Below are 23,391 nucleotides of genomic sequence, written 5' to 3' on the forward strand. Positions count from 1 at the left end.
TGTCCAAGCCACACAGTTGTTAGTCACATTCAGAAGGCCTGGTTTTGGTCCTAAGTAGGTTTCCCTACTGTCATTCTGGAGTCATGAGCTTTCTTAGGCCAGCTGTTTTTGTATATCCTCATTATGGTCTTGACCCCTTTTGCTCATATTATTGCTCCTCCCCCTCTTTGACTGGTCTCTGAAAGCTCAACCTAATGCTTAACTGTGGAGCTCTGCATCTGCTTCTATCAGTTGCTGGATCAAGGTTCTATGATTACAATTAAGGTAATCATTAATCTGGTTACAGGGAAAAGCCAGTTTAGGTACCCTCTCTTTTGTTTAAAGTCTTAGCTGGGGTCACCCTTGTGGATTCCTGGGAATTTCTCTGGTGCCAGGTTTCATACTAGCCCCATAATGGCTCTTCCAAATCAAGATATCTCTTTTCTTGTTCTCCATCTATGTCCTTCTCCCATCTCAACCACCTCATTCCCTCACGTTCTCCTCCTCCCTCTCCTCCCCAGCTCCTTTTCTGCCCTCTCTTCTCCCTCCTCCATGCTCCCAATTTTCTCAGGAGTGAATGGGGGTATAGGGTGAGGGAAAGATTGGGGGAGTGGGAGGAGGGGAATGAGTGGGAACTGGGATAGGAATGTAAAATGAGAAAATAATATTTTTTAAAAATTAATTAATTAAAATTAAAAAGATATATCAATAGAATATTCTCCCTCAGGGAATGTTAAATAGCCCCATTCTGTACCAATATTTTGATGTCAGCTGTGAATAATACATAAGCAATTTACTCAATCTATATTTTACCATTTTATAAATGATATTTTACTAACAGATTCAAATATAGATACTTTAGAAAAAATTCTTGAAAATTATTCCTTGTTGGGGATTACAAATTTCTCTTGAAAAAATACAAAGAGGAAATTCTATTAATTATTTAGAATGTAAAATATGTCTGCAAAAACATTTGACCCCAGAAGGTGCAAATGAGGATGAATTAATTTCAGACACTTAAAGACTTTCAAAGATTGCTAGGGGAAATTTCCTATCTGCAGCCCACCTTTGGGATAAAAAAAATGATGAACTGAGTTATTTGTTTAAAACCTCAGCTGGTGACAAGGACTTAAAGAGTCCAAGGAATTGAAGCACGATTAATAAAAATTCAGAGAGAGAAATTGGGGTTCAGCGTGAAGATGAAAAAGAAAAGTAGCCAGCCACTAGCTCGTACCATGACCTCAGTCCAAAATGGTGATTCTGCCCCAAGAATCTCAGAATGAGACTGTGATTGAGAGCTGTCTCCTCCCATTTTATAATCCTCTATAGTTCTGGATTACTGAACTTTTATAAAGAACATTTCATTGGGGCTGGCTCACAGTTTCAGAGGTTTAGTCCATTTCATCATGGTGGCATTCAAGCAGACATGGTGCAGGAGAAGTAGCGGAGAGTTCTACATCTCAATCCACAGATAGCTGGAACATAGAGAGAGATTTAGGGCCTGGTGGGGGCTTCTGAGACCTCAAATCCCTCCCCTAGGGACACACTTCCTTCAACAAGTCCACACCTCCTAATCCTTTTCAAATAGTGCCACTCCCTTGTTCAAATGTGTGAGTCTATGGGGGCCATTCTTATTCAAACCACCACAATTGGTATGGGGGAAGTGGGGTCATTAATGTTAATTTTACCTGCCAATACAGTTCAGGAGCCTTTGGTACTGGTTTGCAGAAGTTTGGGACAATTTAAAGAACCAGACCAGAGAAACCTTGAATGCTGCACATAAGCTCAGTGGATGATGCTAGTGTAAACTCAGATGACCAGAATGCAGTCAAGTCCGGGCTCATGTGGTTTCAGATGCTAATGAGACTCCTTTGGTTTGGGTCTAGAGACCATTTGTACACCATGTAGCAAAGAACTTCTCTACACTTAGTCTACTGGGACTTCGGGGAAGCTGAGTTTAAAGGTGGTGGACTAATCTACCAAAGTAGATTTCAAGACTATGGCAGAGGTACTGTCTGATTTCTTTAAGTTTTCCAATTTTGTAAAGTTTTTGAAGTATGACCTGATGATTATGTGGATTTCTTCAGTGTCTGCTGTTATATTCACTTTTCATTTCTGATTTTGTTAATTTGAATGTTTACTCTGCCTTTTGGTCAGTTTGGATAAAGGTTTGTCAATTTTGTTGATTTTCTCAAAGAATCATCTCTCTCACTGATTCTTTGTATGGTTTTCTTTGCTTCTATTTTATTGATTTCAGTCCTCAACTTAATTATTTCCTGCCATCTACTCCTTCTGGTGAGTTCACTTCTTTTGGTTCTGGAGATTTCAGTTGCTCTGTTTATTTGCTAGTGTGGGATTTTTTTTACAACTTCTTTATGTAGGCATTTATTGACATGAAGATTCCTCTTAGCATGGCCTTTATTGTGTTCCAAGATTGGTTATACTGTATGGTAATTTTCAGTGAATTTTAGCAAGTCTTTAATTTCTTTATTTCTTCCTTGATCCAGTGGTGATTCAGTTGAGCTTTGTTCAATTTCCATGTGTTTGTAGGCTGTCTGAAATTAGTGTTGTTGTTAAATTGTAACTTTAAGCCCTGGTGATATGATAAGATACATGGGGTTATTCCAGTTTTTTGGTATCTGTTGAGGTTTGTTTTGTTATCAATGTGTGGTCAATTTTTGAGAAGGTTTTATGAGGTGTTCAGAAGAATATAGTACAGATACTGATAACAACAATAAATAAAAGGGACCTCCTGAAACTGAGGAGCTTCTGTAAAGCAAGGAACATGGTCAATAAGACAAAAAGGCAGCCTACTGAATGGGAAAAAAAAAACTTCACCAACTCCCATATCAGACAAAGAACTGATCTCCAAAATATATAAAGAACTCAAGAAATTATACACTAAAATTCTAAATAACCCAATTAAAAATGTGGTACTGAATTAAACAGAGAATTCTCGACAGAAGAATCTTAAATGGCCAAAAGATACTTAATGAAACATTCCACATCCTTATTTATCAGGGAAATGCAAATCAAAAAAAAAACCTCTGAGATATCATCTTACACCTGTCAGAATGGCTAAGATGAAAAACATTAATGATAGCTTATGCTGTAGAGGATGTGGAGTAAGTTGCATTCCCTGGTGGAAATGCAAACTTGTACAGTTACTTTGGAAATCAGTATGGCGGTTTCTCAGAAAACTAGGAATTAACTTACCTCAGGATCCAACAATATCACTGTTGGGCAAATGCCCAAAAGATGTTCAATCATATTACAAAAGCATTTGTTCAACTTTGTTTATAGCAGCATTATTTGTGATATACAGAAACTGGAAATAACCTAGATGCCCCTCAGCTAAAGAATGGATAAAGAAAATGTGGCACATTTACACATTAGAGTACTACTCAGTGATAAAAAACAGTGTCTTGAATTTTGCATGCAAATAGATGGAACTATAAAACATTATCCTGAGTGAGGTAATCGAGACCCAAAAAGATGAATATGGTATGTACTCACTCATAAGTGGATACTAGCTATAAACAAAGGTCATTGAGCCTATAGTTCATGATTCTAGAGAAGCTAAGTAATAAGGTAAACCCAAAGAAAAACATTTATATACCCACCTGGAAATTGGAAACAGACAGGACTGACTTGCAGGGTTGGGAGCATGGGGGTGGGGGGAAAGGGAAGGGTAGGAGGAGAAGAGGAGAGGAAAGGAGGAGGGGAGAGAAGAACTTGAGGGAATGGGATGGAAGTGATGGAGGAAGGACAGAGATGAGAGCAAGGAGAGAGATACTTTGATTGATGGAGTCATTGTAGCGTTAGCAGAAACCTGGCTCTAGAGAAATTCCCAGGAATCCAAAAGGACGACTCCACCTAGGACCCTGGGCAATAGAAGAGAAGGGGGCTGATCTTGACTTGTCCTGTAGTCAGACTGATGAATATCTTAAATACCATCATAGAACCTTCATCCAGCAACTGATGGAGGCAGAGGCCGAGACCCACATCAAAGCATTGGACTGAGCTCCCAAAATCCAGTTGAAGATTGGAAGGAATGAGAATTTGAGCAAGGAGGTCAAAACCATGATGGGTTCACCCACTGAAACAGTTTGCCTGAGGTAATGGAAGTTCATCAACTTCAGCGAGACTGAGAAGGAACAAGCATAGAACAAAAATAGTTCCTCTGAATGTGGGTGACAGTTGCATGGCTGGGGTAGACTGAGGGGTCACTGGCAGTGGTACCAGGATTTATCCCTACTGCTTGTAATGACTTTTTGGGATCCTATTCTCTTTGGATGTATACCTTGCTAGCCTAGATGTGGTGGGGAGGGCCTTGGACCTTCTGCAAGGCATTGTGCCTTATCCTCTCTGAGGATTAGGTGGGGGTGGGTTGGGAGTGCACCTGGAGGAAATGGGAGGAGGTGAGGTAGTGGGAACTTGGATTGGTATTTTCTTTTAATCTAATAAATTTAACAAAAAGGACTATTTGTTACTATTACACGTTAGCCCCAATCTGAGTTTCTCAGAGTATTTTTATCTTTTTCCCTCCAGAATCTTCTGATTTACTTTGTTGATTTCAACCATTACATTATGACTTTATCCTTACTCGCTTTGTGCAGATCGAATCTGCATATAATCTTCACATCGCCATCACCAGAGGAGGTGTCTGCCTCATCTTAGATTTTACAGCTTGTACTTATCTTCCTCAAATCCCCTTTATTTGTTCTGTTGATTCTTTTTTAGTTATGTTTTGTTTTTGACTCTCCAAAGTAAGTTTCTTTCTTTCTTTTTTAAATCTTTGCTTTCTTCTTAATAGTTTTCTTTCATTAAAATATAGTAGGCTTTTTTTCAGGTAAATTTAAGCTTTAAATGAAAATTGGAAAGTACAGATTATATATGCCCCCTTCCCAACTTCTCTTACTTTTATTTTTAGTTCTATGGTACATATGTTCCTGTTGCTAAATCAATTATTGATATATAATTAGCCATAGTCCATAGATTACTTCAAGGTAAGGCAGACATGTATGTAGGCTATGTAAACAAATGACTCTATGGTGTAGATAAATTACATCTTTTCTTCTGAAAAAAAACAGTATGCTGACAAATATTTATAATATTAAGGCTAGGTAGGAGCCAGACAAATATCTCAAATTTTATCACAGGCAATGTGTAAAGTCTTTTGTGAAAAGTAAACAAAGAAAAGAATAAAAGCAAATGTTTTAAAGAAAACTTTTGCATGAATTAATATCAATTTTTATGGTTCCAAGCTTCTTTTTAGATGTGGGGAGATATGTTATAAGGGCATAGATGTGTTTCTAAACACAATTAGAAAAGAACCAAACTTCTTCCCACATACACCACTGAAAGAGAAGACTCAAAAACACATTGACGCAAGCTGCTGATGTCTTCATTCTTTGGGGCTACTTCTAACTGTGAGTAATTCTGGATCTAATTTTCAGGGGCCCAGGGAGCTTCAAAGGCTAGGTGAGTGCCTGATTTCATACTTGGTCAGCAAGAGAGAAAATACATCTTCTTCAAAAGCACTTTGTCTCTTTATGGATGTCTGCAGGGTTCAATTTACAATCATGTTAGTTTCTGTCACAACATATTGGAAAGCTAGTTGGTGACTTATTCAATCTGAGTTTCTAGGGAAGACACGTTCATGCTGTACTTGATGTTTCTCAAATCTGTGGGATGCCTGCCTGGCCTGTGAGTTCTGCCATTGATGGAAAGTACCGAAGCACACATTACAGTAACTTCTTATAGTTATATTATGGCACAGATTATATTCAGCGTAAGGCTTTGTTTGTTGTTTGTGGGGTGTCTTTTATTTTTATGAAATTAGTTCTTTGACATTTCATATATATTTGAAATTAGTTGTCAAAGAACTCATATATATATATATATATATATATATATATATATATTCATTCTTGTTACTTTCTCCCCATACTCTCTCTCATCTCCTTCTTAGCTATAGCAACACTCTGTCACTTGTCTTTCTCCCAGATTTGGGTTTGTGTGTGACCCAATTATTGAACTAGGGCCACCTGCATGACTGTTGGATTGGGATTATTAATAGGAGCCTGGTGGAATCACCACTGGGTATACAGCTGAAGGCAATAGTTCCTCCGTTCCCCAGATCTATACAGGAAGTACATCAGCAATGAGAAGCATGGCTCTCTAAGACCCTGCCCCATCCTGCCTGGCTGTGGATAGTCCTAATCTTTTATCAATCTTTATCTAGTAATCCCTAGTTGAGAGTTTATAATAGCTATGAGTATATTGCACAAATGGTGTCATTTCACAGCCCTTAACTGGAAGACAAGCTTTGTTTAGAAATTATCATTAAATTATTTCTCAGTTTCATGTTGGACACCTTTAAATTAGCATTCTATTTTTTTGTTTTTCTTTTTCGAGACAGGGTGTCTCTTTTGCTATGGAGCTAGTTCTGGAACTAGCTCTTGTAGACCAGGCTGGTCTTGAACTCACAGAGATCTGCCTGTCTCTGCCTCCCAAGTGCTGGAACTAAAGGCGTGCACCACCACGGCCCAGCAGCATTCTAAAATTTAATAATTCATATATTATCCTTTTATTGCAAATACATTGGTTTGAAAAGTAACATCTATGTGTCTTTGGCCTCCTTAGCACAGGAGGAAAGTGTCTTTAAGTGTCTTAGAAATTTTTATTTATTTTCTTTGAAGAAAGCACATAAACAGAATTATATCTCTTTAAAATAATTAGAATTATAATGCTAGTGAGTGATCCTCTTATAATAATAAAGTGACCAGAATTTCTTCATTTTTATATATTGTACTCATTGTAAACTTCTGTTCTCAGTCTCCTTCAAATTTCTGCAGACAGACTGGTAAATTTGTTCAACTGGTAAAAGTGCTTGCCAACAACTCTGATGACCTGAGTTTGTTCTTTAGAACCCACATTAAAATATGGAGTATTTGTAGTCTATAGTGTCTAGAGAAACATTGTTGCTGCATTATAAGGTAACTCCATTTTACCTCTGTGTGTGTGTGTGTGTGTGCGTGTGTGTGTGTGTGCATGTGTGTGTGTGTGTGTGTGCATGTGTGTGTGCATGTGTGTATGTGTGGGTGTGTGGGTGTGTGTGAGAAAGAGATATTCTGCATAATAGGCTTCTATATGATGTTTAAAAACACTGTCAGTGTTATTTATGTCTCCCTTTATTCCCTCCTTATTGCTCAACTATTTTCTATGAACAGATGATAAGACCCAATTGCTTAAAACGCCTCACACTTTCATCATAGAACGTGGGAAATCAAGTTATTACCTTCCTAGAAGCTTTATCCTTATTGAATAGCTTTCAGAGTTCTTGAGGTATCGTGTACATTAGTGGAGAGGAAAAATGGCTATCAACTATACTCAGCCATGAATCCTGTGATCTACAGTAACGGCTTGTTTGGCAAACCAAGCCGAGTGGTGAGACAGTGAAATAAACATCATGGGAGTAAACATCACTTTCTGATTGGTTTTAAGCAACGCTCCATAAGATGAAATCCATACCGCATACCAAGAGCCCATGGACACGGCAGAACAGTCACATGTGTGAACTCCAGCCTAAGTCAGAAAAAAACCCAGCATGGAGAGAGTATGTTCTCAAGAGGCGTCAACCGCCGTTGTCAAATGACAGCTGCTGGGAGAGGGAGAGAAAATTTTCTCTAAGACTATAGGCTCTGATAAATCAGCCATGCCCCAGTGAAAGGCCACACACCCAAGAATATTTGGACAGTTCAAATTGGTCCCAATGGATTAAAAAACAATACAAAATTGGGGCAGTAGTAAAAGGAGGTGAATCTAGAAGAAGTTGGGGGAGAGAGGGAGAATAGGATTAAAAATATATGAAGTTCTCAAAATAAAAAAGTCATCATTAAACTAATAAAATAGTCTTAGGAAAAAATAAGATAAAAATAGCAAATTTCCTTCTATCAACTATCTTTAAGGAAGGGCTTGCAGCTCACTGTAGAGTATATGTTGTGTGTGTTCAAGGCCCTGTGTCCGATCCTAAACACAACCATACTACAGTGAATCAATAATAACTATTCCTTTAAGGCCCATATGTGATTATTCAAACTCATCTCAAAAAGTCTTAGAGTTTGATGTGTCTTTGGTGTCATTTATTGCTCTTTGCAGAAGCCCAGAGGTTTCTCTGAACATGGGAAGGTTACTTTTGAAGCAAACCCAGTTTATATTTGACTGAAACAGTCAGAGTCTTTCACCAAGTAGTCAAAAGACCTTTTCCCCGTGAGATAGCATTTCAGGGAGTAGGTGGGGATACCAGTCCTAACATCTCTAAATTCAAGTAAAGTAACAGGGTTTCTAAGAGGAGTCTGTTTCCACATTTGTGGAAATGTTTAGAGGAGTCCAGACATCACAATTGTTTTCAAGAAACAAGCTGGCCCTTTAATTTTCTCTTTAATTTGATGTGGATTTTACCTTCAATTAAAAAAGGGTGTGGATAGGTTGACTGCTTATGAAAGCAAGGCTGGCCAAGGGCGATGCTGCTTTCCAGACTAAGGAGTTACAACTCAGTGTCTCAGCAGATAATAAGAATGATTTGAAATCTGGATGTTTTAAAGACAAGCCAAATTAAAGATCTGTGCGGTTGACAGTTCCTAATTTGTGCCCTGAATGTTTCTCCATGATTTATGCCTTCTAAATGTAAATATCTTCATCTATTTTTATACACAAAATGGTTATAATTATTTGTATAATGAAGACTTTGCTTGAGCATTCAGGTTTACACATTTACAACACTAATTCATCCAAGCTGATCTTTTATTTTTATTATATATATGTGTGTCTTCTAAACTGGGTTAATAAAATATCTACAGATACTTTCTTGTTGCCTCAGAAATCCTTATAACTTAAAATAGTGTGAAAATGTTGGATGATGGCAGCTGTGAGTAAAATATGAGAAGGAAAACTTACACAGAATGTGTGTGTGTGTGTGTGTGTGTTCAGATTCTTTTTCTTCCAGTGAAGATTTCCAGTTCAAATCATACTTAAGAAACATAAACCTGCCCAAGGATCTTGAACTCATAGAAGGGAAAACAGGAAATTGGATTTCAAGACTTTTCCAGGAGGAATTATCTCTGTAAACCTAGAGTTTGAAAGCATGATCTTTATGTTGTAGAAATGATTTGGAAGTGATGAGCTGGGTTTTGAGATGACAAGAGCATCCTGGGTTATGTGGGTGGCCCATGAGTCTAAAGACTCACACCCTGCTAAGACACACATAGACGAAGGACATGTGGAGAGAGAAGGAAGTAGTATGAACTGGGAGGCAGACACTGATCACTGTGGCCACAAGTGAAGAAAACCTGCTGCCACCAACATAGAAGATAGCAGGCAACAATGTTCCTGGGAGCCCTTGGAAGACGCACTGCTAATGCCAGCTCTGATTCCAGGCTCCCGGCTCAGAACTATGGGAGAAAACATCTGCAGAATGCCATTGGTTTCTTCAATTTGTTGTCCCTTGTTTTCAGCTCCCTGGATATCTCCATCTCAAACAATGGCCCCCCATACCAGAAAGAGCCTAGGTGCAGCTCCCTGAGATGGGAGCTGATACAAGGGCATTCCTCTCCAGTATTGTCCTGCCATGCAGGAGCACCCACTGTCAAATATTACCCAGCAAGGTTGGCACCTGCAAGACCCAAACTCACTTTCAAAGTGTTCTTGTCTTTTCTCTCAACCACAGAAATCAGAACACACACAAGCACAGTTATGACATGATTAAACATGCTCAAAAGTGTTCACTTAAACCTTTTGAACATGTTCTGCATGACTTTGAGCTAAGTATGGCCCCAAAATAGATCTGCCACCTTTTCTTCTTGAATTAATATCATAAGAGTGCTTGATTAGGTACATATTCCTTCTCTGAGAGAGTACAACATGTCTCACCCTAAAGTGCTTTCTTTCATGAATACGGTGTAGTTTCCGCAAATAAAAACCACACAGTTCTTTGAGGACAGTGCTTTAGAAATAACTTCAGTGTTTTTACCTGTCATGGGTAAAATCCTTATTTCTTAGCTAGACTTATTAGGGCTTTGTTTTAACTCAGAGATGAGCCTATTGTATTTAGTTACAAGACCAAAATTCTTCACTAGAACTCAGGCTTGCCAGAAACACAGGCTTTTCTCACAGCCAGGACTGCCAGACAGTTGCCACAAAAGCTGCCTAAACGTTGCCCTTTCAGCTCCGGGTTTCTTCACATGAGTGGGACTGCTGTGCAGGTCTGCCTTGCATTCTATTTCCCTCACTTGCCAGTCGTCCCGTGACCTGTTTCTTGAATCCTGACAACCCTTTTGCCCCATCTTCTCTCCTACTCAAATAAAATCCCTCCTATCTAGTCTTCTCCCATGGTGAGTGGTCAGATGTGGTAGAAGGGTCCATCTAGTTCCCTGTAGAAGGCAGGTCAAGGAAAGCCGGGCAGCTTAGGTTGAATCTCTCTCTCTCTCTCTCTCTCTCTCTCTCTCTCTCTCTCTCTCTCTCTCTCTCTCTCTCTCATACACACACACACAAATCATACAATCAATATTAATAATATTTAGATACAACTAACTACTAGGGATATAGAGACTCATAAGGTCTAAATGATATATTTAAGATACACATATGTATATGTTCTTATACAAGACTATAAGAGATATTGAAACAAAATCCAAAGTGTCTGCCTCCCTGGAACATACATCCTCCTCAAAACTTTGGTGTCTTAGACTGAGGATTTTTTTCTACCTAAGGTTGTCAGCCTTAGCAAATACAGACACCATTGTTTGTTTGTCTATTTATTTTTTTAAGCTTAAGCAGGTTCCATGAGTGCAATATATGGATGTACTTAATATACTCTAATAATAAAAACACTAAAATAAAATATCTGAGCTAAAATCTTATAATATTTAGATATATTACATTAAAATTATTGTATATATAAAATTCAGATTGAACTGGACATTTCATCTGGGGCTGGTGCTTGCTTCCATGCCTGAAGACCTGAGTTTTATTTCCAAAATCCATAGAGCTGGTTCTCCAGGTGTCCACATACCTCCACATGTGTCCTGCAGAGTCCCCCCTCTTCACAAACACATTAGTCAATAATGAATAAGAACATTTAGAAAACCAGACTCGCTGCTTTTCTGCTGCCATACCATTCCCACCAGACGCAGACTTGCTCACTTCCTCGGATTGTTCTCTATGACTACTGACGTGGGTGTAGTATTCTACACAGGGTTGCCTTGTCATTAGAGGTGTGCCTGGACCTTACAGCTGAAGCAGTCCTGTAACATAACGAATTCAGGTTAGTGGGACATGACTGGTTTGCTCATGGAAATCAAGTCCCAATGACGATATCCTGTTCACAGGCTGTTTTTCTAGAAATCGTTTCGATGTAGGTCTTACCTTGCCAAGTGCATGTCTACAAAGTTTGATGTAGGTTCAGTCAGTTATCAATATTAACTGGGCCAGGTGGGTGCAGTCTGCTGCCAAGTAGGTTGCCTTCGCCCATACCTACCTTTCTGTGATCCTTAGGAGTCTCGTATTTCATCATGCTCCAGCTCTGAAAGCTGCCTGCAATCAGAGGCCATCACAGGAGAAAGCTCTTGGGAATTCAATGCCATACCAATTAACTTCGACCTGAAGGCAAGGGCAGCTAAGCCTCATCAGATAGAGCCTGCACTTCCTTTTATTCTGGAGCTTTAATTCAAGGACCCTTAGAACAAATTGCTTTTTTTCCGTGTTAAATGAGAAATTTTACCCTTGCAGGGAGAAAGAACCTACTGGGGAAGCATTTCTGGGAAAGTTCATGAGGCTCTGTTGGTAGGGATGGCTCAGTTTTCCATGGTATTTTTCAATGTGTTTTATGTGGTCATGGAGCTTATAAAAACTGAAGAGAAACATGAATGTGGTTTTCCTCGGGATCAATCTTTTTTTATTCCAGAAAGGATTATTTCATTCACACATAAGTCGTTTCCCTGAGCATTCCCGAGTATCAGAGCAAATGCACTTTAAATCTGAAAGGGTAGCCTTCAGCTCTGCAGGCCCTCGATCAGCCTGCTGGTCGTCGTGCGTTGATCAGCTTGCACTTCCTCATGCATTGATCAGCCTGCACGTCCTCATGCAGAAACAGCAGACTGCCAAAGCAGTTGTTCGCATCTCATTTCCAGAAATTCTGACTGCTATATTGTTGCACGGGGTAAAATGGTTATATTATAAGGGCAAGTGATACAAATACCATATTAAGAAGTAATATAAATAGAGACAAAGGAAACACAAATATTGAGCCTGGATACCTAGAGTTCTAGTTGTAGTGTAGGTAGGGGTTCTACTGAACCTTACTTCTTTGGCAAAGTCTCTTTAATCTATTTTAAATTTTAGCTATGTTTCATTGTATTGTAGGGATTTCAGCTGATAATGCTTATAGACAGTATCTAACAGGACACAGAGGCATAAGTTTTCATCCTCTATATCGCAAGTTAAATGAGCTCTATCAATAAATATCACATTGACCTACTATTGAAAATATTTAGAAGCTACTTTCTAGCTTTTTCATTTAATTTATTGTTGTATAGGGAGCAGGTGTGTGTGGTGTGTACCAAAACTCACATGTGGATATTCAAAGAAACAACTTTAAAGAGTTAGTTCTCATTTTCTTTGGTGAGTTCTTGGGATTGAACATAGGTCTTCCGGCTTGTGAAGCACACAGAACCACACCAAAGGCCTTCAAGTGTGATTTTGTTTCCCATTACTTTTACTGTTGCCTTTTATGGCACAAGTATCTTTACCTATTACCTAAATTGCTGAACTATATTCCCCTTTGTTCCCTTCTTCACACCTCTGAAGGTACCTTATTTCTTAAAATAACCCCTTAAAATAGGATTTTAACTATTAAACAAGCCACTACTGTGCTCAAGATTTTCTCCCAGTGCCATATCTCCTTCAGAGAGTCAATGTCCTTCGAAAGGTCTGCCTGGCAAAGGCACACTGTGCTGGTCTTCTCTAGATGACCTCACCTTTTACTCACCCATCCATGCTTCCTCAGGAACATTAGGTCTGCTGGAGAGTAAGGCTTTGCCCTGGCCTCTGCCTAAGCTTCTCTCTACAGAAGTTGCAAGACTCCCTCCCTCACACTATTAATTTTTATTAGGCCATAATTTTCTTGGGGAAGCCATCTTTAATAGTCTTATTTTTAACTGTCTTACTGTTTTACACCCTAGGCCTCTCAGTGCCCCACCTAGCTTATTTCCCTCAGGTGATTTGTTGGATGACTGTGCTGTGCTTCCTTCCAATGGCGTTTGTCTTCCTGAAAATGCACGAGTTAAAAGGCTTTTTATTTGGCGTGGCGATGAGAGGTTATAGAGTTTTGTGGAAAGTCCTTGAGTCACTGGGCCACACCCCAAGAAGAAATCCAAGACCATCAGCCTTTCTGCTTTCTCGCCTTCAGCGTGCGACCTTTTCTCCCGCATATGTTTCTGCCAGGATGTGACATGGACTAGAGGAACTTAACCCAATCTGAGCAAATGTCACACCCTTGAGTCTCTGCAACTGTGAACTAAGTATGCTTACTTCATCAATAAAATTACTATGTGTCAATTATTTAATTTAATACTAATGAAAATGGGTTAATATCATCTTCCAATGAAGAAATGTATATGAGGATTCATCTACTTGTTATTTGTCTCTTCATAATCTCCACAAGAATCATAAAGTTCCTTCCTGTACCATTCATTGATGAATCCACACAGAATAAAGAAGTACTTGATTTACTGTAGGGACTAAACATGTGTTTTTGAATAAAACAGGAAGAGGAAAAATGGACAGGATTACCAAGGTTGTTTTAGAATTAAGCCCATTAAACCTCTCGGAGTCCAGAAAGATTTTCTATAGCAGGCAAAAACTGACTAATTGGATTTGATGGTAAACAGAATAAATCAACTCACGAACATTACCATTACATGTTCTGTATTCCTTTGCATGAAGAGGCAATGAAAAGGAGAAGGAGGAGGAAGAGGAGGAAGAGGAGGAGGAGGAAGAGGAGAAGGAGAAGAAGAAGAAGAAGAAGAAGAAGAAGAAGAAGAAGAAGAAGAAGAAGAAGAAGAAGAAGAAGAAGAAGAAGAAGAAGAAGAAGAGATCATAAGACTTTTTGTTTTTATAGACATAGTTGGAAAATGCCATAGGCCAAACAATGATATCACATACATTTTAGGATCATAAAAAGGGGCTGGGAGAACCTGACAAAACAGCACTTTGGAACAGCTGACACCACCGGGAAAGGAGTCTGCATCCAAGGGGAAATACCTACTGACATTTCAAACCATTGGATATATTTACTTGATGTCCCCGAACCTGGACTTCACCCAAACTCAGACCTGTCTGTCTGGTAAGGGCAGGGCATGCTACCTTCCGGCTCAGTGCCTGTCTTCTTTAGAACTTTCTATGTGGTCTGTTAGCAAGTAATTTTGTGGGATTGACTCCATGTAAATTTGACTGTTAGAACAAAGAGTGAATGTTATGCTTTAAGGGGAATGGAAAGGTCATTCCATTGCCAGTGCAGGAGAAGTTACACTGATGAGGACTTTTAGGAATGAATCCTATTTTGAAAGGAGAATCGTAGTTTCACAAGGATTTTACAGATATGATAGCAACTTTTTCAAAAGAAAAATGTTCCCCTAGCTCTGCAAAATGGGTTGTTCTATGTGGACATATATGTATATACTTCTCATGCATAATGGTCTGTCCTGTCCCTCTAAGAGACAAGCCCCTCCTACTCCCTCCCCCATCTGCTGATCTTTCTTCCCTTAGGCTTCCAGTTCTTCCTTTCTGTCTCTTTCCCAAAGAAGTAGCTGCTGCCTTGGCTCTTCTCCTCCATCTCTCCATCCACCCCCCACCCCTATTTTCTTTCTCTTTCTTTCTCTCTCTCTCTCTCTCTCTCTCTCTCTCTCTCTCTCTCTCTCTCTCTGCCTCTCTCTGCTCTTCACCCTCTCTCCTTACCCCCTTTCCCTTCCATAACCCACTAAATAAATACCCACGTTCTCTGCATGGTACATCTCTATCTCAGACCCGCTGGCCCTCATGGCCTGTAGCATTTTACCACTGCAGCTCCTCGTGGGCTGCTGCCCACTACAGCCACTCAGGGAATGGTGCCATTTTATTTTTACCATAACACCATGGATTAGTCTATTGGTCTGTCAGCTATACATTTACTGTATAGTCTTGTGGGTTTCAACATAGGATGAGAATATTAATGTTTTTATATTATCCTGTTTAATAACACTAATAAGGAGGTCCTATTATTATGTCCATTTGGTAGCCCATAAAAAAACAAGTTAAAGTCTGTCTCAAAAAATTATTCATATCATGTGGAAGCTGTCAGTCCTAAGAGTTCAGACTCTTTATTCCTCCACTACATTTTTACCAAGGTAACACTTGAAAATTACCTAAAATTTATAATAGTAATAGAAGGGTTATCTCTTTTCTGATGAGTTAAATAAGGTAAGGTAATTTGTATTAACTTTGGGCCCTATTCAAAGTAGAAAACCACATTATAGACACAGATCTATCCCCAAATGGAATGTTTTGCTTCCCTTTTTATGAGACCTTTGAAATGTCTATTTCTAGATACTTCATGACATTTCCCAAGTTTAGATGCATGAAGAGACTGAACAAGAATAGTTGGCTAAAGTTTATATGTTGATTCATCTTTAAATATAGTCCATATGATCCTCACTGGACAAGGCATGCATATTTTACAGAAAATTGTTACATCTTCCCTTTTACATAAAGAAAAGCTCTAAGTTTGGATCAAGCAGAGGGTGGAGCAAGAAAGACCTTTTAAGGATACAATATGATGAGATTTAATATTTTCAGACAGCCATTCCTGGAGTCATGCCTTTAGATGAACTGCATTGAAGATTCATTACTGAGTATTTTTGCTTGTTTGTTTAAATATATTTGGTATTCATACTTAAGTGCACGACTACTTTTATTCAAGTAAATGAAACCATGGTCTTGAAATACCATTTCTTCTAACATGAATCAAATATGTAAAAGTTAAAATTTTTCTAAAGCTTATCCATATGCTCCTGGAAATAGCAGAGGCTTTTATCCATGAAGTGTGGGATCAATGTGTTTACAACATTTCAGGGAAACACAGTAGAACAGAGCACAGTTAGCCTCTTTGTACTCACTGGGACTCTGTGTTAATATGACTGCCTAAGGTAGAAGTGAGTGTGAAGTGTGTGTGTGTGTGTGTGTGTGTGTGTGTACACATGGGTGCACAATGTGCCAAATAACAAATGGTTACATAATTTGAAAAACACTGTTTCCTACATCAAAATATTTCTTTCAAACATTAAGTTGTAGATCCCACTTTACTGACCCTCTTCTGTTCACTAAGCCAGAGCTCAAATTTTCTCTTCTAGTGACGAACCCACATTCTCTATATTTCCGAATTTCACAAGCCTTTCTTCTACTTAGTTTTTCTCATATTGCTGTTATTAAATTTCTCCTTGATACTTGACCTTGGCCTGCCTCTTACATAAGTTTGTTCCCAGTTTGATTTTCCTGTATTACTAAGATAATTATGTATATGCATTCGTGAACCTCTCCTTTTTTTGATTTATTTTTAGTGACTAAATTTGTTCTTTGACAATTCCTTATTTGTATATAACAGTTCTGGTTGCTCTCACTGCCCTCACTGTCTCTTCTCCCTCCTTCCCAGACCCATGCATCCCTTCCATACTAAGCAAGGTTTTTACATTCATGTCTTTTTGCTTTATTTGAGATGCACTAAGTTTGACCAGTGAGATCTGTGAGAACATAGATTTGGAGTTGTCTAGTCGAGCTTGCTGGGCTTGCCAGTATGCACACAACTAAAAGCAATGGCTTTCCCTGTCTCACGGTAGCCAAAAGTTCAGCAGGAAGAGGTAGAGGCCTATGAGCCTCTCTTCCACTCACTTCTGATAATCGACAGAGCCACTCTTTTGCAGGACCAATGCAATTCAGCACAGTTGCTCTATGTTCATGGTGGCAGTAGCTGTGTGGTATCTAGAGGATGGTATTTTGCATCCCTTCTCCATATTTCTGGTTCTGACATCTCTTCAGAACCTTTTTTGCAATGTTCCCTGAGTGTCAGAAGTGGTGGTGTCCAGTTTAAGGTTGATCCCACAACCATTGTTTAATCTCATCATCTTGGGCATCCCTGCGTGAAGGGATGCATGCACAGCAGGATGCTTCCTTTTGGACCCCAGATTAGGCACAGAGCCACCCATATGCCAGTTTCTAGCATAGAGAGATCCCTTATTGAGTAAGATAGGGAGATAAAAGTGGCTAGATTGGGCCAGAAACAGTAGCAGGTGTCTCAGCAGGAGTGTTTTATTTTTTAAGAAGGAAAGGGGAAATTGCATGCTGAGTTGATAAATGCTCACTGGACATATTAGGCAGTGTAGCCAAATAAGGAATTTGCTGGAACTTGGTTTCCTGTTTCAGAAACCAAGAGGTGAACAAACAAGGGAGTCTAGTGTCTAGCAAAAGGCAGACCCCCTCACCCCTGCCAGCACCATGTTTGCATTGTTTGGGTCTGTTACTGTTAGAGTCCGTCAATGAGTGTCTGCATTCACAGGGATTCACGGGCTTTCTTATTAGGGCTGTGTGTAATACTGTCGTTGAATGTAAACATGTGTATTGAGAAGGCAGTTTGACACCATGTCCATTTAGCTAAAGTAGCCAGAAACTTTTCTGTGTCCTGCTCTGTATGACTGGACTTGTTTCTATCCCACCCACCCGACCCCACAATTACTTACAAAATAATCATTCAGAGGCTTGATACATAATTATAATTGCTTGGCCAATGGCTCAGGTTTCTTACTGGCTAGCTTTTACATATAAATTAACCCATTTCTAGTAATCTGTGAATGCCATGTGGCTTCATGGCATTACCTGTTCTCTAGTACATCTTGCTGCTCTGGTGGCTCGCTGGTATCTCTCTCAATTCTGCCTTCTTTTTCTCTGCATCTCTGTTTTGATTTCCAGCCTAGCTCTTCTGCTCTACCATAGGTCAAACCAGCTTTATTCATCAACCAATAAAAGCAACACATATTCACAGCATACAAAATGGTATTCCACATCACCACCCCCAACACATAAGATACTACCTTTCTTAATACCCTTTTCCAAGCTCTGGGTAGAATATACCTTTGAATTCCATACTTCCATTTCTGAGAAGCCAAGATGACTGGAGGAAAATTTTTATTTTTTGTTTGTAGAACAAATAGAAATTAATTTTCATATTTTTACATATAGCCCAAGAATCTTTTTACTCATTAAATATCATATTCTTTGTAGGGACTTTTGATATCTTCTACTCTGGCTAGAATTACAGATGATCCCTTCCCTCTGTGAGAAACTAAATACCATGACAGAGCATGTATAAAGCAGAAGTTTTCAAGAGGGACATTTTTCAAGGAATACTGTAGAAAGACTACATTTAAATGGAAAGAATATCTCCAGAGTCATATAAGGAGCCTGCAATTTTACTGCCATGTGGACTGAGAACTCTCAGGGAATCACTGAGGGAAACCAGAAGACTCCTTGATTTCCTGCTCAAGTCATCCCATGTTTATTTCAGAATTTTTAGTCTGTGAATTCAATTTGAAACAGTAAGACAGTGTTAGTAACTTTCCTTAGGTTTGAGGGTGATCTGTAATTTTAAGTGTGAGAGAAGTGATTGTGAATTCGGGTTGGTATACATAAGGGCCTCCTGGAAAATGTTTCTTCTTTCTTCCTTCATTCTTTCCCTTTGCTTTTTTTTAATTTTTGATTATTTGTTGAGACAGGATTTCTCTCTTTAGCCCTGGCTTTCAGGGAACTTTTCATGTAGACCAAGCTGGCCCTGAACTTTGAACTCCCTCCTGAGTGCAGTTATTAAAGGCATACACCACCACCATCTGGCTAACTTTGTGTTTCTTGAACAGTGAGATGATTTTTAAAAAATAGCTATTTAATAGCTGAAAAGATAGCTGAGTAAAGTGTTTGTCATAAAAAAATGAGGACCAATGTGTGTTCCCCAGCACCTATACAGAAACCAGTCATGGCAGCACACATTTGTAATTCCAAAACTGGGGCTCGCTGGTCACCAGCCTACCTTAGTAATTAAGCGTCAGGTACCAGCGAGAAAGCCTGTCTCATAAAGGAGGTCCTCTGCTCCCTCTACCCACCCACACCTTGCTGTCTTTCTTGTTTCCAGATCTTTGTAGACATTCCAACTTAAACAAAGAAGTCTAAATTTTCAAAGCTGTGATCCACAAGTGAGAAAGGACATACGGGGTTTAGTTTCCTGGACCAGAGTTACTTCAGTCCTTTTGTTAAAAGTTGGTTCCATTTCCTTTAAATTTCATATGATCTTTTTATAGATTCATAAAATTCAATGACTGATATGGTCTGTATTTCCATTATTCACTCATTACTATAGGGGAATCATAGCTGATTCTGTGTCCCAGGGATTGTGAATATACACAGTAATATACATTGATAGGCAACTATTTCTATAGTAGAACGTCCAGTCTTTTGGGTATATGCTCAGGAATGGTATAGTAGAATCACATGGGAATTCTATTCTAGTTTTTTGAGAACCACCCAGACCGATTTATGAAGTTGTTGTACTAGCTTGCATTCTTACCAAGAGTACATAAATGTATCCCTTTCCCCACACCTAGCCAACATTTGCTGTCATTGTCAATTCTGAGAATGGGCCTTCTGTTTGGGGTGAGATGAAATACCAAAATCAATTTAGTCTACAATTCCTTAACTGCTAAGGAAACCGAACACTTTGTAAATTGTTTACTAGATATTTGTATTTAATATTATGAAACCTGTCCAGTTCAGCCCATCTATAAATTGGGTGGTCTGTTTTCTGGATTCTTTTCTTAAAAATTTTTGACTAATTTTTATTTCAACATAAACTAAAATGTTGATGTTTTTTAAAAACCATTGCTACTTTATATATATTTGTTTTTGTTCCTTTATTGAAAACAGCCCCCCTTCGTGGCATATATTGATTACTGTTCCTCTCTACTCCTCTTAGTTCCTCCCCACCTTCTTCCTGATCCAGATCCATGACCTTTCTGTTTCTCATTAAAAAGCAAACAGGCATCTAAGAGAAAATAAGATAAAACAAAAACACATCAGAACAGGGCAAAACAAGCAGAAGGAAAATGCCCAGAGAAGGCAAATGTAACAGATATAGACAAAGAGACCCACTTATCTATATTTTCAAGAATACCGTAAAAATACTATATGGAAGCCATACACAGAGGACCTACAGGGTAAAAAAGGAAAAAATATGTACTTATTTATGTATATACATATGTGTATATATAAATAGATAAAATAAAATGAAAATTAAAACTAAGATTTAAAAAAAGCCTGACATATAATGAGACAAAGAAACTCAAAAGATATCGATGAGTCCATTTTCTGTTGGCCATTTACAGCTGGGCATGAAGTCTACCCCTAAGAGAAGTTTGCCTCCCCAGTGAAAATCCCTCAGAAAAAAAAACCCTAAATTTTCATTTGCAAGTGGTTATTGGTTGGAGATAGCTTCTGGGTTAGGGGTGAGGGGATGTGTCTGCTTCTCCTTTCAGCTCTAGGAACCTTCTGGTACAGAACCAGGCAGGGATTATTGTTGCTGCCCCATCCTGTATGAGTTCACATGTGCAACAATCCTGTTGACTTAGAGGACCCTGCATTCTTGGTGTCCTCCATCCCCTCTGGCTCTTTCAATTCTTATGCCCTCTCTTCTGCAGGTTTCCCTGAGCCCTGAGCCTGTAGAGGAGATATTTGATGGAGAGATTCTACTTAGTGTAGAGTGTTCCAAGGTTTCTCACTCTCTGCATCTATTTTAGTTACTCCACATACAGATTCCAGTTTGACCAGTACCATTTGTTGAAGAGGCTATCTTTTTTCTAGTGTTGATTTCTGGCTTCTTTAGCAAACATTGTGTGTACATAGGTGTGTGGATTTATGTCTGAGTCTTCAGTTCAATTCCATTGATCAACCTATCTGCTTTTGTGCCAGTGCCATGCTGTTTTCATTCTATAGCTCTGTAGAACAACGCCTTATTTTTATGTCCATTCTGTCTATGTTTTATTGGTGGACTGAGACCATTCATGTTGAGAGATATTAATGAAAGGTGTTTGTTAATTTCTGTTATTTTGCTCTTCTGGTGCCTGTGTTTCTGGAAAGACTCCCCTCCCCCACCCTGTATTATGTGTCACCTCTTCATCCAATTAGTGGTGTCCTTTGCTGTACTGAAGTTTTTTAGTTTTATCAGGTCCTATTTGTCAATTATTGGATTTTGGTGAGTTCTTTCCTATGCCTATGTCTTGTAGTCTACTACCTACCCTTTCTATAAGTCTCAGAGGTCCGGGTTTTGCATTGAAGTCTTAACCTAGTTGGAGTTTATTTTTTGTGAAGGACGAGACATCTAATTTAATTCTCCTACATATAGATATCCTGTTTTCCCACAGCTTTTGTTGAAGATGCTGACTTTTCTTCAGTGCTTGTGTGTATGTGTGCATGTACATGTTTGTATGTGTATGTGTGCATGTGTGTGATGTTACGTGTGATATGTATGTGGTGAAGTGAGAGAGAGACGAGAGAGATTTGTCTACATGTTTTTTCTGTACCTGCATCTTTTTACTACTGAATCTCCACCATCTAACTTGTCTGTGAGCATGGTGGTAACTCTCAGTACTCATGTGTTCAGGCTTGTCTTGTCTCTTCTTGCTGTTTTGCTTTTCCATATGTATTTTAATATTCATATGTTTGTATTTGGGAACAATGGCCTAGAAATTTCCACTGAGATTGCATTGAATTTATAGATTGGTTTTGGCAAGATGCATATTTTCACAATATTCATTCTCTGATTCATGAGCTTGGGGAGTCTTTTTTATATTTCTTGTAATGCTTTCCTTGCCTTTTTTTTCCAGTGTCCTAAAATTTTCACTGTACAAATATTTCTTTTCTTTGGCTAGTTTAACTTCCTTACTACAGTCTAATAATGCGAAGAAGACATTCCTAATTCTTAGTGAGTAATATTTAACTACATTAAAACACACAAACACTCCTGTAATCCATATTAATTACAAAAGTAAAATCTAAATTAAAACTTAAAATGACTTATCTGAACAAAAAGCTGAATTTGTAGTTCGAATGTTGGTATTAATCAGATGTGACTTAAGATTGCCTATGAATTTATTATCATCTGTGAGATTATATCAGGAAGTTGGTCAGCTCAATGAATTATGATAGAACTTTATTAAAGCTTTTTGTTAGTTTACTTTGTTCCTTCAGAGACCCTCTCCTCCTCACGGTGTGAACGGCTAGTGTGGTAGAGAGACAACTGACAGCATTGGAGACCTACTCCATACACACAGAGAGAGAGAGAGAGAGATGACTTCAACCAAACACACAATTGTGTGTGTGTGTGTGTGTGTGTGTGTGTGTGTGTGTGTGTGTGTTTGGTAAGAGTTCAGATGAACAAATATTTCAATACACAAGAAAGCAATAAACTAGTTGATCTCAAGACTCCCTGCCACTAGTAATTTCCCAGAAAATCTAAGAAAGATTTACAACTTTTGAGGCAGAAGAGTATCTCTGAATTTCAAAGGCTTTTTTGTCCAGATAGAAACAGAGTTATTCTCACATAAAATGCCTAAATGGAGTGTTTCGTTTCCAGATTGAAAAGCTATTATTTTAATCACACGTGTTTGTGGTTATTACTTCATGCTTGCAATCAAATGCAACAAGCAGTTTTGGATATTGACTATGTATGATCATGGCTTTTTGAGTCCCAAGGAGCATTCCAACAGTTGTATACTGAAAATACAAAGTAGATTTCTTGGTAGTCAGTAACCTCTAATAAATTAGCAAATACGAGTTTATAAGAAAGGACATTTATTTAGAGAGAAATTGATGTGTGAATCTTTGTTCTTTTTCTGTATTTGTAGCCAGTAGTGATTACTGATAAATTGTGGAATAATATCCAAGTAGTTAATTTACTGAGAAAAATATAGTACTTGAGTATCTTCTAACTAAGGAGGAATGATGTGAAAATAAGGAGGTTCAAACACAAGAATTTGATACTAAACTATTTAAACAAAAGACTGACCTGTGAGATGGTTTAGGAAATAAAGGTGATTGCCAACAGCCCTAGAAAACTGTGGGTCTGGCCTTCATGTATGAGCTCCCCTCATGAATAAATGTTATTAAAATTAACTTAAAAAGTGAAGGATTGTCTGAGTATAGTTCTATATCTTATAGCTTATATGTCTTATATCTGTTAGCCTTTTAAAATATATTCATAATTAATATTTTCTAAAGGTCTATTTA

Source organism: Microtus pennsylvanicus, chromosome 9 (assembly GCF_037038515.1).
Source record: "Microtus pennsylvanicus isolate mMicPen1 chromosome 9, mMicPen1.hap1, whole genome shotgun sequence".
In the NCBI taxonomy this organism is placed as follows: Eukaryota; Metazoa; Chordata; class Mammalia; order Rodentia; family Cricetidae; genus Microtus; species Microtus pennsylvanicus.